We start from the raw sequence: 16,218 nt of genomic DNA, 5'->3' as shown, positions 1-16,218 counted from the left end.
CTGTTAGGAACAATAAATCGTGAAATTGATGTTGTGTCCAATTTTGACAAATGTACATTTAAACGTACAAGTTATATACATCGGAATACCAATTATCAGAGAGGATATAAACAAGGTGGAAACTCTTTTCTTAGTTTCGCAAATCATCAGAGAGGTTTTACACAGCAGGGGAACTCTCTTCACTGTGCAATATGTAATAGGAACAATCATGAAACACAGGAGTGCCGATATCGCCCAAGGAGGTTCACGGGGAAATGTTACAACTGTGACACCACAGGACACATGTCTAGAGACTGTTTCTTTAATAAATAGGACATTGGCCACAGTGCCATATCTGACCCAGGTGTTAATAATGAAAATCGCTTTCATATCTTAAATGATCTATGTGTGACATGTGATACACTTGTCCGTAATTGCACCTGTGGATCTGTTACAGCTTTATCTCAGCCGTCACAGCAGGGATCTGTCAATCAGTCAGATAATGATTATATTGATAGTAATATTAATATATCACTTTCCGATGCATATTCTGTTACTTCTAAGAGAAGATCTACAGAATATTCTTTTGATTTAAAATTAAGAAAGAAAGGTTTAAATATTGGTCATCAAAATATTCAAGGTTTAAATAGCAGTGAAAAGTTTAATGAAATAAATTTAATGCTTACATCACCAAATATCAAGATTGATATATTCGGTATTTCCGAAACGAAATTTACAGATGACGTTTTAGACAGCGTACTTAAGATTAAAGGTTATAAGGGTCCTTTTCGGCGAGATAATGTTACCAGAAATGGGGGTGGAGGTATAATTGTTTATGTTAAAGAAAATATTGATGTAAAACGGCGACAAGATCTTGAAATAAATGAAATAGAATGCATTATCCTAGAGGTATATTTGAAAATTCAAAATCGTTCCTTGTTTGCCAAATGTATCAGCACCCATCCGCGAAAGTAGAATGGAAAGAAAAATTCGAAGACTTTGTAGATAATATTTACATGGAAGACAAAGAAGTAATGATATTGGGCGATGTGAATCGAGATTTATTAAATGAACAAATTAACAGCGACTGCTCAGCTTACATAAATTCAATAGGATTAGAACAGTTAGTCTCTGAACCTACAAGAATTACACAAGTAACAAGTACATTAATTGATCATATTTATACCAATTCGCCTCAAAATGTAACTGATGTTAGTGTTCCCAAAATTGGAAATAGTGATCATTTTCCAGTGTTTTGCAACAGAAAACTAAATGAAAAAAATAAATGCTTTACACATGAAACCATTGCATTCCGTAATTTCAAGCATTTTAATGAACACGAGTTCTATAATGAGCTTTTAAATACAAACTGGGATATTATTACAGAGTGTAAAACTGTTGATACTATGTTAAACACATGGAATGAATCATTTTTAAAAGTAGTTAATAAACATGCGCCACTTCAAATCAAACGTGTTAAACGCAAGTATCAGCCGGACTGGTTTACCACAGAAATATCTCAAGCAATACGAGAGCGCGATTTACTGTCACATGATAAAACCTCGTATATATATACAGAGAAACGAAATGCAGTACTATCAATGATCAGACAACAAAGGAAATGTTCATATAAGAATAGAATTGAAGAAGGTAAAAATGACCCGAAAACCATTTGGAAAATATTTAAAGAGTTTGGAACAAATAAAAATAATAAAGATGAAGTCAAAATTCAAAAGATATCAATTAACAATCAAATAATAACAGACCCACAAGAAATTGCAAATAATTTCAATGAATTTTTTGCTACGATTGCTGAGAAAATTAAAGATCCGATACCACTTTCAGATTTTACATGTATTAAGAACCTTGTTAACTCAAAGGTTCCGCCGGAAAATTTCTTTAACATTCCACCAGTATCAGTTTTTAAAGTACAAGACTTTTTGCAAAAACTTGATGTCTCTAAATCAACAGGTCTAGATAATATAGGACCAAGACTGCTGAAAATGTCTGTCCCATTTATATCTCATAGCATTGCATTTATTATAAATCGCAGCTTTAGTGAGGCCTCTTTCCCAACTGTCTGGAAAAGTGCAAAAGTTAAACCAATGCATAAAAACGGGGACCTTGTTAATGTAAATAATTACAGACCTATCTCAATTCTGCCTACCTTATCTAAACTAATTGAGAAACATGTGCATGATACACTTATGAGTTTTTTAACAAATTTTGATTTACTACAAGATAAACAGAGTGGTTTTCGTAAAGCCCATTCAACAGAAACAGCACTTACTCAAATGTTAGATTCTTGGTTGAAAGCTATTAATGATGGTTATCTTATTGGTGCTGTGATGATTGATTTCAGAAAAGCATTTGATTTGGTCGATCACGGAATATTATAAAAAAAGTTGGAACTATATAAATGTAACAAATCCGCTATACAATAGTTTAAATCTTATCTGTCAAAGCGCCATCAAGTTGTGCAAATAAACAACTCGTTGTCAAACAATGAAAATGCGATAACATGCGGTGTACCGCAGGGGTCCATATTAGGTCCTTTGCTATTTCTTTTGTTTATAAACGACTTACCGATAACAGTCGGCAAAACAGTATCATCTACAGATCTATATGCAGATGACACCACGTTTTATGATGTTCAAAAAGATAAACTTGTCTTGAAAACTAATTTAAACACAGCCTTATCTATTTTGGACAAATGGTGCCTAGAAAACGGTATGCAGTTAAATACTGATAAAACTAAAGTAATTTTTATAACAACTCAACAAAAACGCCGCTTTTTGGAAACTAATGATATCGCACTTTCGTATAAAAATGTAATACTTGGACAAACATCTGGTGAAAAACTCTTAGGTGTTTATATTCAACATGATTTAAAATGGGATTCACATATAAAAACTATCTGCAAAAAGTTGTCGTCGTATATTTGGTTGCTATCAAGAATCAAGAGTTTTCTAGACACGAGTTATAGAATTTTGTTTTACAAAGCTTACATACAACCACATTTAGACTATTGCTCTATCATATGGGGAAACACAACGTACACAAATATACACAAATTAATACTATTACAGAAACGAGCGTGTCGTATCATTTTAGGTCCGGAATATAGAGATTTTAACCAAGCATTATGTTCTCTATCAATACAGCGATTTGATCAGCGTCTTTTTTTTAAAAAGGCCTGTATTATGTATAAAATCGCAAATAATTTACATCCCAACTATATTTGTGAAATGTACATGCAAAAACCCCAAGTAAATAATACTTCTTTTACTTTGCGATCAAACACAAACAAGAATTTTTGTATACCAAATACGCACACAGAATTGTTTAAACGTAGTATGCTATATTCTGGTCCAATTATTTGGAACTGTTTACCTATAGAAGTTAAATCTGCTCGTTCATTACAATGCTTTAAATCATCATGTCTCAACTGGATGAAAATTACATAAACTATTACCTTTTTGTTTTCTGATATGTATTTGTTTTATTTTTCTTATGTACATGCCTTTGTATTTTCAATGTACTCATGTTTATTATGCATTATGTTCTGTATATACATGTGTTTTCTTCTTGAGAGGGCCTCATGGAAGATTAGCATCAGCTAAATGAGCTACCCTCTATAAATAAAGAATTTACTTACTTACTTACTTACTAAGACAATGCTAAGCTGGTCAAACATTATAAAAATAGATGTTAAGGTTTACTGTTTCAGTGTAAATACTGTAACAATAATTGAACTCTTCCACTCGTTTATACTACATGATTTTATTACATGTATTTGTATCGCTAGACAGATAACGTAGCGATAGCTTACTGAAAATTTTAAGAATTTAAACATTAACATTTGAAATTTTAATAAGCTGACATTTTTATGAAAACGTTCAGTACCAGGAACTATTATGTTCTTTTTTTTTAGATAACATGTGTAACTATAAAAAGTCAGGATAATAAATGCAAAATTATTTCTAAATGATTTGCTATCAACAAAGAATCTATAATGTCTTTTATTTCCAGTTGTGATTTAAAAAAAAGATATTGCATTGTGCAATCGTCTACATTCCGATGAACAAAGTCCATCATGTTGTTGTTTTTTTGTTGTTTTTTTTTTAAATACGGAAATTTACTCCTGTTGACTACATTGTCTTCCTAAGTCCAGTCAATAGTATATTAATGCAATAGTTACATGCTGGTATACAATGTATTATTAATTAAATATAAACGGAACAATTATAAGTGCCTAAGCTGCACTGAATACGTTATTTTCTACAAATTATATGCATAAAGATAGATACAATATCTTTTTTTTTGTACACAGACAAATTGGAGTATAACTATTTATCATATATCTATTTTATTTATCCATTCTTTTACGTTTATTTGCAACAAACAATATCCTTACAATATATGACCTATTGAATGCACGTACGTATACCAAAAAAGCTGTATTTTTCCAGTATTTGGACGGTTCAATATTTTTATGTTAAACATACGATAAAACCCGAATCGCGTGAAAATGTTCGGAATGTAATTATAAATCGGATGAAGTAGGCGCTTTATCTATAGCGTTTGATTATGGATGGACAGATTAGTAAGCTTTACAATGAAACTCTCGTTAATACATGAAAGATAATTCTTAGCATATATCCATATACACAAAAGAAATATTTACGCACAAGAAACAGTGTCTGTAAATAAAGATAAAATCCAGAAATTACATAAATTATACAGCACCACCGAAATATGTTTAACACAAAACACGAGTCATGAATTAAAAGACTTGAATAAACGATTACATGTATAACTGGTGCATTTTTCAGACGTTGGTATCATTTGAAACCATACAAATTCTTATTGATACACTGTCTTCTATATCTTATCTGTAAACTTTTACATAGTAACACTTCAAAATGTGGTCAGGTTAAATCAAATACATGTAGTACAAATAAAATCCATAATATATTCCACTATAGAAAATCCTGAAAATGATTCTTTGTAGACTAAAACTAAAAACATTGATGATTTAATAGTGCCTGTTTAGAATTCAACTGTTATGCAATGAGTTTTAGAATAACACAATGTACTTATTATCTTCCGTTTTTCCTCAATCAACTCAATTCTAGCAGTAATTTATAATACTTCCTCTGACCTTATGTACTTGTGTAGCTAAGATGGTCAGTCAGGTGATTCACCTGGATGGAACAAACTGACCGTTTCTTGACCTCACTCGCATTCATGTATTTTAAGGAAGCTCCTAATAAACCAGTTAAACTGACCGTCAGACCATCTGACCTTGTCCTGCTGCTGATCTTATCACTTATCTCAATAAAACGATCATTTCTGCTGTAAAATGGCAATTTAGACGTCGAGCCAGTATTCAGACTAATGAACAACAGATGTAAATAAACTATCGAGACTGTATTGTATACCAGGCGTCAACTTTTCGACAATATTTTTTCTTGCACAACTTACTCTACAAGTATCATAATCTGTTTTACTTCATAAACAAGAATGTAACATGTAACAGCATTTAAAATGTGTTTTACCAGTTATATGCGCACTGAACAGATATTCATACGCTGTTTAATATCATTAAGATTACGTTAGGTTGTATTTAACATTTATGAATATTGTCACACTCTTGAAACTTTCAAAACCAGTGAATCAGGAAATATTTAATAGACTATTTTTCATTATTTATAGTACGTCAAAACTGCAGTTTGATAAGAACAAATATTTTGCTTTAGAATTTGTGAAGTTTGTAAGAAATCAGACTTTTAAATTTCCCTTAAGATATTGTTAATTGTCAATCATGTTTTTGTTAAATTTTGACGACAAAAACATTATTTTGTTATAATTGCTGTGAAGTTTAAAAAATGGATAAATTAAATGATCATCAAAACACAAAACTTAAGTACATCTGGAACGTTGAAAGTTTGATATGTTATATTAACACTATTTTCTTTTTCTTATTTTTTTCTTTATCTTATAGTGAATACATTGTAAGTTAGAAATAATCTTCGGAATCTCTGAACTATAATTATAAATAAAGTATGTAAGATTCCTCAGGATCGGAGATAGAGGTTATAACCATTGTCTAATTTACGTGATCTTGTTCATGGCAATAATTAAGACTTAATTTTATAAAATCAGAAATATAATTTACTTTATATTCTAGTATAAACTTCTAAAATGGATCGTGAAAGTCAAAGTAATTACATGATTTTCTTATATAACATTGTCGCCGAATTTTTGTATTCTGTATATTCTATATACAACACATCGTAACTGAACTAACTGAACTAATTAAGTCGATGATAAAAAAAAAATTGAACATTAGTTTCTCTTGACCTCTGGCAACAGTTTAGACTACTCGTCGGCAAACCATGTAATAAATGCACACTTTTGCCTGAAATACGGACAAAGAGCAAAAAATAAATAAGTAAATAAAATGAAATAAAAAAAAAAAAAAAGAAAGAATTTAAACTATAGGCAACCTTTGCTTTTTAAATAGTTTAACATACATTTAACAATCTAATATTAAATTCTTGGGCTAAAAAGTGTTATTAATTATATTGAGTGAATAAAACGAAGACAATTTTATAATCATGTGACTGATTTCTGCCGTCGTTATGGCCCCGCGCTCAACGTTGCCCCAACAAATGTGACCAAGAAAAACGAGGCCTTGCCGAATGTCGCCCCACAAAAATCGCCCCGCTGAATATCGCTCTGCCGAACGTCGTCCCTACGAAACCTCACCAAGACTGCCTTTAGGGCCGAGACTTTGCATTGCACTATCCGTATAATAAATGAAATATGTTATCTTACAGCAAGGATTTTTTATGACTAAAACGAAAAAGAATCTAATAGTACAACAAATAATATTCACACGGAAAAAATATTCACAGGCAATCCTGTTCTACAAATACGTCCATAATGCACTAGAAATGCAAATAATGTTGTCGGAAAAATAGATATCACAACACTGAGAGGTGTATGTTAACACTACAAACGACAAAATTTGCAAACACGATTACCCTATGAAATAAGTTTTACAATATAATGGTTAGGTTTGTTCAGTTAAATATCTTTCTTTGGTGAATATCACAGTTATATTTAACTCTTTTCGGGTTGATAAATCCTGATATCAACCTATGAAAAAGTCGATAATTGTATAATGTTGACTTTATACAGGTGGCAGTGTTATAACGGCATTCAATTGCGTTGAGTTAGGTTATGTATTTTGCACGTTTATGTAATCCCGTAAAACAACGTTTTTAATCGAGAAAATTCATATTCTATAAGGATTGCAACTTTCATTCGAGCATAAAAATGCAATGCTGTTTCTGTCAATTTTCGAGGAAGTTTGAACAGGAGATAGAACGTGTGTTAACAGAGAGATTCTTGCGCGCACGTGCTGTTTAAACACCATTTTTATATATGCGTGCCCCGTGACAAAGCGTGAACATAATACGGCCTCAAAACGGATAGCTCAAAAGAAAATGACGTCAAGATGAAAAAATACGGCCCCAAAACGGATAACTCAAAAGAAAATGACGTCGACATGAAAGAACAGCTCCAGCGCATTTCATGAAAATTTAATGACGTTTAGAGATAATGTAATCATTTCCCCCCGATTTTTTTGCAAGAATAGTGTAAGCGCATCGTGTTATAACATCCTCAGAATCCTTCAGGATATTTAAGTACCCTCGCTCAACGGGCTCGGTAACCAAATCACCCTTTAGGATTCTGCAGATGTTATAACACGAAGAAACAAATGTTATAACACAAAAAACCATGCGTTATACGTACAATATGATTGTTTTGTTGTTGTTGTTGTTGTTTTGCTGGGTTTAACGTCGAACCGACACAATACAGGTCATATGACTACTTTCTAGCTTTGATTGAGAAGGAAGAGCCCAGCTGCTTTACAACGAATGATTTCATTACGGATGGGCACGTGGTAGAACCACCGTCCTTACGGAAGTCAGCTGGATGGCTTCCTCACTTGAAGAATTCAACGGCCCGAATAAGGCTCGAACCTACATCGGTGAGGGGCAAATAATTTGAAGTCAATCACGGAGGCCATCATACAATTTAACTAACTTGTAATAAGTTAAAAATATGCACTAATCTACTATATAAATTGTTTATTAGACGTCCTTTTCAGCACTTGAGTCAAACCCGATGGTGTGTGGGCGAAGGTAAAACTACACTAAACGCGAGTCCGACGTACTTGATATTATACTATTTGTATAAGGTTCTTTCCATATCTATTCATATTCTGATTTGCAGTTGTTGACAGGGTCCTTTCATCAAAGGTATATACAAATGCAGGACACATTCTAGACCACTTTCGTTACAGATCGCATTTGTAACAGATTTCCTACGCACGCGATCGCATTCGTAACAGGTAAAATGTGTTACGAATGTGTTTGTCCATCATGGGGGTTGACATGAGAAGCACAAATGTATCATGTTGAGTTTTAATACTGCAAATGTTTAATCCGCTGATTGTCATCGCAACATTAACAAATAACTGCCATCAGCACCATCACAAGTTAGCGTCGTCGTCATCGACGTCACTGACGTCACAAAATTAATTGAGCCGCATCATGAGAAAATGGGCCTTCGGGAATCTTTGAGGCTTTGCGACCAGTGTCGGCCCAGATCAGCCTTCGCATCCGCGCAGTTTGATCCGGGCCCAAACCGTTCGCTGTTGTTTCAAAGACGACTTATTCTACCTGATTATGAAATTTTCTGACCCTAATTCAGATGCATAAATGCACAGGTCAGCCTTAATATACACTTTCGGGAAATTCACGAAAATGTCCGAAAGCCAATTTTCCCATGATGTTACTAAATTTTAATTATCATTTCTGCATCCATTGTCACAACCACTATAATATGACTACAACTTCAGCCACTTCTACTGTACCTCGACTAGCTGAAATGTAGACCCACATGCTCAGGTTACTGGTTCGAACCCGGTGGCGACATACATTTGTAGCTATATCCGTGAAATGTGGAGTTTGTGCGTTCGTGCAGTTATATATATAGGTTCTTGTCCTTGGTATAACTTGCCCAATAAAGTTCAATGGGACACATTTCATTTGATGCATCCGTTGTTGTCAGTATAAGTATTTTGATGTTTAAAGCAATGCGAATTGACAAAGATAAACAAAACGAAAACGAAAAACATATCGGACGCCGATGACATCCGGATCAGATTAGTAGCCATAAGCAGTCTTCGAATTGTCAAGCTAGCCACTATTTAAAAAAAAGAATATTTACATAAATGTATATATACCCGATGTTCTATGGAAACAAGCTTTTATAAGACTATGTTAGTTGAGACTGTCTTGATCTTGATTTAGCATTTCTTTTGTTGTTGAAGCGATAAAACAAGCTTTTTGCCGATTACAAAAATTGAACAGGGATTGCGTGTGATGTGCATCTTCCCCTTTAATCATACATATTCATATATTCATGAATTTAGTAAAAATGAAATATTACAAACCAAAACCGATATAGGAAATTTATAAGTGACATGCACATGTAGTACAATGCTATTTTGAACAGACCTGTCATGATAACGGTATATTTGCCAAGTTTAATTGCCAGATAACAAACTAGTACCAAGATATTTACCTGACCGGAAATATTCCCTCTAATCAACAAGAGGGTCGTCATGGCCCACTATCGCTCAGATGAGTAATATTACACTATATCAATGATATCTCGGTTCCTTTCGAAAACCTGCCAGAACAACTTATTCGTCTTGGAGTTATGGCCCCTGAGTTGGCAATAATTACTGATTTTGGCCTTTTGGACGCGATAGAGACAATACTTTTTGTTTATTTTGACTAAACTTGCACACAACTTATATATCTATAAGATCCCGGTTCCTTTGAAAACAAAACCCGTATTACACCATTTCACTTGGAGTTACGGCCCCTGAACTGGTCAAACATGCTGATTTTATCCTTGTCAACACAATGGAGACTACATTTATTATTTGATTTTTATTAAACTAATATAGGATCTCACTTCTTTTTAAAACAGCCATATCTCGCCATTTGTCTCGGAGTTAATAGCTGAAATGGCAGTTTGCTTATGTTAGTCATGTGAACACCCATCATATCTATCATTTAACTATAACAACATCATTTGTTCTTGAGTTATGGCCTCTAAAATGACAAATTTTGCTGATTGTAACATAATGAACATGACAGAGATCACATTTATTATTTGATTTTGACCAAACTTGCATTGAAGTTATAAATCATAAAATATCTAGCTTTTTTTCCCTCAAAAAGTAGCCATATCACGCTATATGGCATAGAGTTATGGCCCCTAAAATTACAGATATAATAACATGTATATAGAGGATATAACACGAGTATCTTTTCATATTGAATATATACAACGAGTTGAATGAAATGATAAAATGCGAGGCTCTGTCGAGCATTCTATCAATTTTATTCAACGAGTTTATTAAATTCAATGTGGAAAGTCACAAATGTTATATTCTTTTTATCACATGTTTTCTTTTCCTGTCGATACATGAAACATTCTACGTTCTTTTACTATATAAACAAGTCAGTTTGACCGACGTCTCCTATACTTTAAACGACGTCGACGTCAAAGCTTTATTACACTAGTGTTCTCGTATTATCTTTTTTATGTAATGACTTTATTTCACTCCTGCGACATCAAAGATGTGATAAATATAAGTTCTGTGTAAGCTTTGTCAAATCAAATAATAAATGTAGTCTCTATCGTATTCACAAGAAAAATGTGAACGGACGGATGGACGGCCGGAAGACGGACGACGTACAGAGCTTGATCACAATAGCTTACTTTGTCACTTCGTAGAAGTGAGCTAAAACATGTTACAAATGTTTTCCAGATGTAAAAACGCAGCTTTTGTTCCTTTTTTTCCGATCGAAAACGACATGTGACAAATGTGATCAGATGTCACTTCAAAGTTCGGCACCGATCACATTCGTCTTAAAAACTGTACTTGATTTCTGTGACATATGCGATCTCATTTGTAGCACTCAAGATGTGCGTCGGATATTTTTCATGATACTAAGTCGATATCATATAAATATTGCATTTCTGAGAGGTTGATATTTATAGGTTATTAGCTTTGTATCGGGAATATGCACGAGTTCTCAGCGGAAATATTGCACGACTTTAGGAGTATGTAATAAGAATTAAATATCAGCTCGAGATATATGAATATGAGGCGTCAGTTGAGATATGTATACACATATTTCGAATGTTGGACATTTTTCATATAACTTTAAGAAATACAGTATTTATTTCATTATGCCGAAAAAAAGGTAAAAATATTTACTGGAAAATCAATATAATTAGTCAAATAACTGATTGAAAGAATCACTGAGATGTCGATTATTAACACCCAGTAAAATAAAGTCTAAACTAAACAGTTGTGTAAAACGTGGCGAATTTGTTTCTAAATACTAGTACATAATATGATGTGAGAAGTTTACGTGACGAGAAACCCCTATTTCAGCGTTGCGTAGATGCCAAAAACCGACCTCAGCTTCAATGATAATTCTAATGAAATTTGCTATTGAAATTAAGGAGATTCGGCGCATTTACATAACTCTAAATCTCCCCCTTCCCACCCATTTTTCGTTGCAGTTCTGCTAAAATGTTAGAGAAGTTTACCAAAATCTACCAGGGGCTTATCAACTGGGCAAATAGCTGTAACTTTTAATATCTCATAAATCTCCGTGGCCTGCTGTGCTGACTGACATCACCTCATTAAATGCCTGCTGTTTGACCTTATTTTGATTACATGTTTTATGCGTTTTTACTAATCATAGCAGAAACAGGATCCAGAACTTTATAGAATTCTTATATAGGAAATGTTTTTTTTTCTATTTTTAATATTATTTCCAGAATGCTATAAAATAAATTTGTTATTTCTAACAGGTGAGTAATTATATATATATTTTTGTATTTATCAGTTATATTCTTGAAACAAAATGTATCGTGCTAAACAATTGGCAGTACAGTTATTTTCGAGGAAGTATTTTTTAAAAATTAATTTACAATAAAACTAAGAAAATTAGTTTAAATATCTACCTGTTTCACCAGAGGGTTTTTCCGTTTTATAGTCTTACTTTTAATACGACTCGGTACTTATGTTGTTACAGGAGGCGATACATAAAACGGTAAATTCAATTTATTCCCCGATTCTTATTATGTGACTAAAACTTGCGTCAGGTGGCTTAAAGTCCGTGGGCCAGAATGTCCGTCTAATTGTTTCAATAAGTGTACAAAAAATAGATAATGCATTGGGTTGAACTTGTTTGATGAAACTTTCTATATTTTAAATATATATATATAAAACAAAAACAACATCAGGTGAAAATGCATACCATTTTGATTTTTGCCTAGATATGAGAATGTAAGAAACTATATATCCCGAAATGACTTAAAAAGTATATGGTAAGGTTAGTACAACTTGGTATACTGATAGAAGGCACGCAATTTAATTTTTGCAATTTGTGTGCCTTGTCGTGAGAAAACTTTAATAAAACAGCTCTGGTAATAAAGTGTAAAGCATTTGAGGGAGATCAATGAAGGAACCTTTGTTTACAGCTTGGTACACACGTAAGGCATTTAAAATATTCTGTGCAAAAATTATGAAATTTTGATAAAGGGTCATACGACAAAGTGTTTTGGTTTTATATAGACAGGGGATATTTAGAAGATAGTGACTATAAACCCTTACATGCCTGAGTGAGACCAGTTTTTCCCTACCCAAGGGACAGTGTTGAATGAATAACCGAGCGTTAGCGAGTTTTTTTTTATCAAAACTATGCGAAGAGTAAGGAAAACAGCTGCCTTTCATATTCAGACATGTAAGATAATTTTCCTTGCCTATCACGTTCAAAATAGATCGTGGTGACAAGTAAATTTCGGTATTTCCTTACACTATTTTTATAGTTTATGACGTCATAATAGTGCCAGTACTGTTTGACGTCACCAAAGTGAAGGCTGTTTTAGACAACGTTTTTTAAACCCCCTATGGAAAGACAGGAATATTCATCCCTGGCGCATGCTCAATCAAATCTATACTTTCCCCATTAGGTAGGCAAGGAGCTCCACCTTTCGAAGAAAAGAATAAGAAAAAAAGCTTCCGTGCGTCAGAATCGCGTCATTAATGTTTTGGTTAAAGTTTTGCGTGAAAGTTCATATCTCCGATACTGCTGCATGCATTTGGTGGAAAGTTCACACATGTCTTCTATGTTATTATGTGAGGTCACTGGCCAAGTCCCATAACTGTTACCTGTATATTACCAGATTTATGTTCCTTTTTATACTTAGAAAATAAATTAAGTTAAAGTTTTGCGTGTGAGTACATATCTCTGTAACTAATAACGATATTTAATTGAAACTTCACACATGTCTTCAATGCCATTAGATTTATGTAAGACCACTGACTATGTTTTATAACTCTGACCTACATTTTAGCAGAATTTTGCCCTTTTTTGTACTTAGAATATTCTGGTTAAAGTTTTGCATGCAAGTACATATCTCTGTAACTACAAGATATACTTATAGTATCGCGATATTTACATACCGATGAGAGTATGTTCCAATATCCACCAATTTTATGACAAGATTATTTTTAATGCAGCTTTCAAAAGAACATACTGGAAAAGCAAATAGTATCATATCCTCGCTTTTAACTTAGTGCCTAATTAAATTATATTGGTATTGAACGCATACAAGAACGTAGTCTAATGCTGTATATTCTAATTTATCTATAAATCTTTCTTCTCCACTTCCTTACAACATGCTTTTTGGTTGATCACTACTACAAAATAAACGGGAAATGATCCTACCGATCCTTCTACCGTAAAATGCGATGTACAGATCGAAATTTATACTTAGTCTATCGAATTAAAAAATGTGTACTTCCGGCGCGAGCACAGAGCGCCTGACTATGGACTTTTTTGGAAGAATACGCTTTTTCCTTGTGCCGAATAAGTATCCGCATAACTTGTCTGAACCGCAATGTCTTGCTTATTATTACAAATACGGGCAGTGTTGTTTTTTATTCCAAAATCTTCCTTTAAATTGATAGAGAACCGATCCTGGGCGAAACTACGAAAATCGAGATCGGTCCCTCTACGGTAACATGCGATATACCGAATGAGACATTTACTATCGACTTGAAAATTGTGTACCACGGTCCTTGCCATCATCAGACAGTTCTTTTCAAATGTTACGGGGTGAGTTGAAGTCCGATCGATTCCCGATTAACGCAGTGCTTTGTTTTCATATTATCGTGACATGATTGTTTTCTTTTTTAAAGGTTCAGTAACACTTATAAATAACTTACAAAAGATTATTTTTTGTTAATACATTTTAGTTTTAAAAAAAATCTACTTTACTCTAAACATGTTACAATATATTTTTGTGACATTTTAGTTGTTTCTACACGGAAAACAGTTAATAGAAGACATTTCTCTTTTTTACAATATCATTGAACAAAAATACTATGCTATATTTCTGTTGTATAATTTCAACTTAAAAGAGCAACACTACAATTATTTTCTCGGCCAATTTCGTCGGAAAGATTAAATTTCTTGTTAAAATAAATGCTACTTGTGATCATTACATCCAAAGTGCTACTGGACCTTTAAACTATCTATTACTATAACTCCAAAATGGACTGCTAACTGTGTTTAACTTTCATTGATTCACATGCTATACTTAAATTTCAAGTGAGCATTTCATTCAAAATACATTTTAAGTAATACATCAATTGTATCCTTTTCCTGGAGCAATCTGTTATTCTCGTGCAATGAAACCCATTAACAAATAAACTGACCTAATGTTCATCTCAATGTCAAAAGCTGACCATGGAGAAGGGTGCTGGTAATTTGATAGGGCTATTTAAGCCAATCTACAGATGCTATCTGTAACTCTCTGGAATTCCATGTTGTTATAACTTCGCGCTCTGATCAGAAATTCTGTGAGAAATTGAAAGCTTCAGACATTTTAGTAGGAGCAGTAGCCTGGCTTCCTGGCTGCATGGTTACTTTTTTATATAAATACTGCAAGCAAAATAAGAAAATCTTAAGCCTCTAAAATAGCACATTTTATCTGATGGCTGAACCATACCCATGTTTGGAGCCAGGGGCAATAAAAATGTCAATGTAGAAACAACCTGTTGAAGTTACTTTCCTCTTAATGAATAAACATATATATGTAAATAAGAACAAACATAGGGACGGGAGCCAGTCTATAGGAGTAGCTACATTTTAGCCGTCCTGGGACAAAGTGAGCTCTAATCGTTCATAAATCATGTCAATTAAAGAGTATTTATGTACACAAACCTGGGAAAGACGGCAAGGTTGACTATACCGTTGCTTCTTTGGTCAATATCCTGCAATTTACAGCCTGCTTCCGGCGATGATTTAGGATCAAAGTTACACACTTATATACTAGATTAATGGAAATAAGTAACGCGCACTCAGACTTCAACGTAATAGTGTGAAAATGAGATAATTTGGATACAAGGTGAGGTATAAAAATGTTAAAAATTCATGTAATTTTTCTAAAATATTTTGAGTTTGAAATGTTAATGTATTACACTAAAATTCGTTTTATTTTGTGTCGTGAAACTGTGAATTAACGTCATTCAAATCTGGTTAGTATAAAAGCAAATCAACTTAATTTTTGTTAAACGGGTATTAGGACATATTTATTTATTCAGTATTCTAGAATTTCTCAGTAATATGAGTCCATTGTACCACTTATAATTAATACATGTATTCTGTAGAGAAGTTTGACAATACTGTACATTTATATTATGTTGTCTAGGTTTTCAAAATCAGAAACGAAGCAAGAAGAACTTTTCTGAGGCTTAAGTGTTGAAGTTCAGTTGTGATTGTCATGCCCTAGGATATGCTAATGGATTGATGGAGAAGTATATTGATTCTGTTTCATTGCATTTTAAAAACAAAATTACAAATATTTCATTTTCTACAGATTTTTATGGCATGTGTTTAACGAGTAAATTTAGTAGTTCTGAAACTTATTAATTCTCGCTGCTTACATTTTTTTATTTCTGGTTTTGAACAATATTATACCTGAAGCGATTACTTTACTAAATACACAAATTATTAATACTTATCACAAAAACACCTAACTTTATTTCCAGCGCAT

Source organism: Mercenaria mercenaria, chromosome 4, assembly GCF_021730395.1.
Source record: "Mercenaria mercenaria strain notata chromosome 4, MADL_Memer_1, whole genome shotgun sequence".
NCBI classification, from domain to species: Eukaryota; Metazoa; Mollusca; class Bivalvia; order Venerida; family Veneridae; genus Mercenaria; species Mercenaria mercenaria.
Note: the sequence above shows the minus strand (reverse complement) of the source record.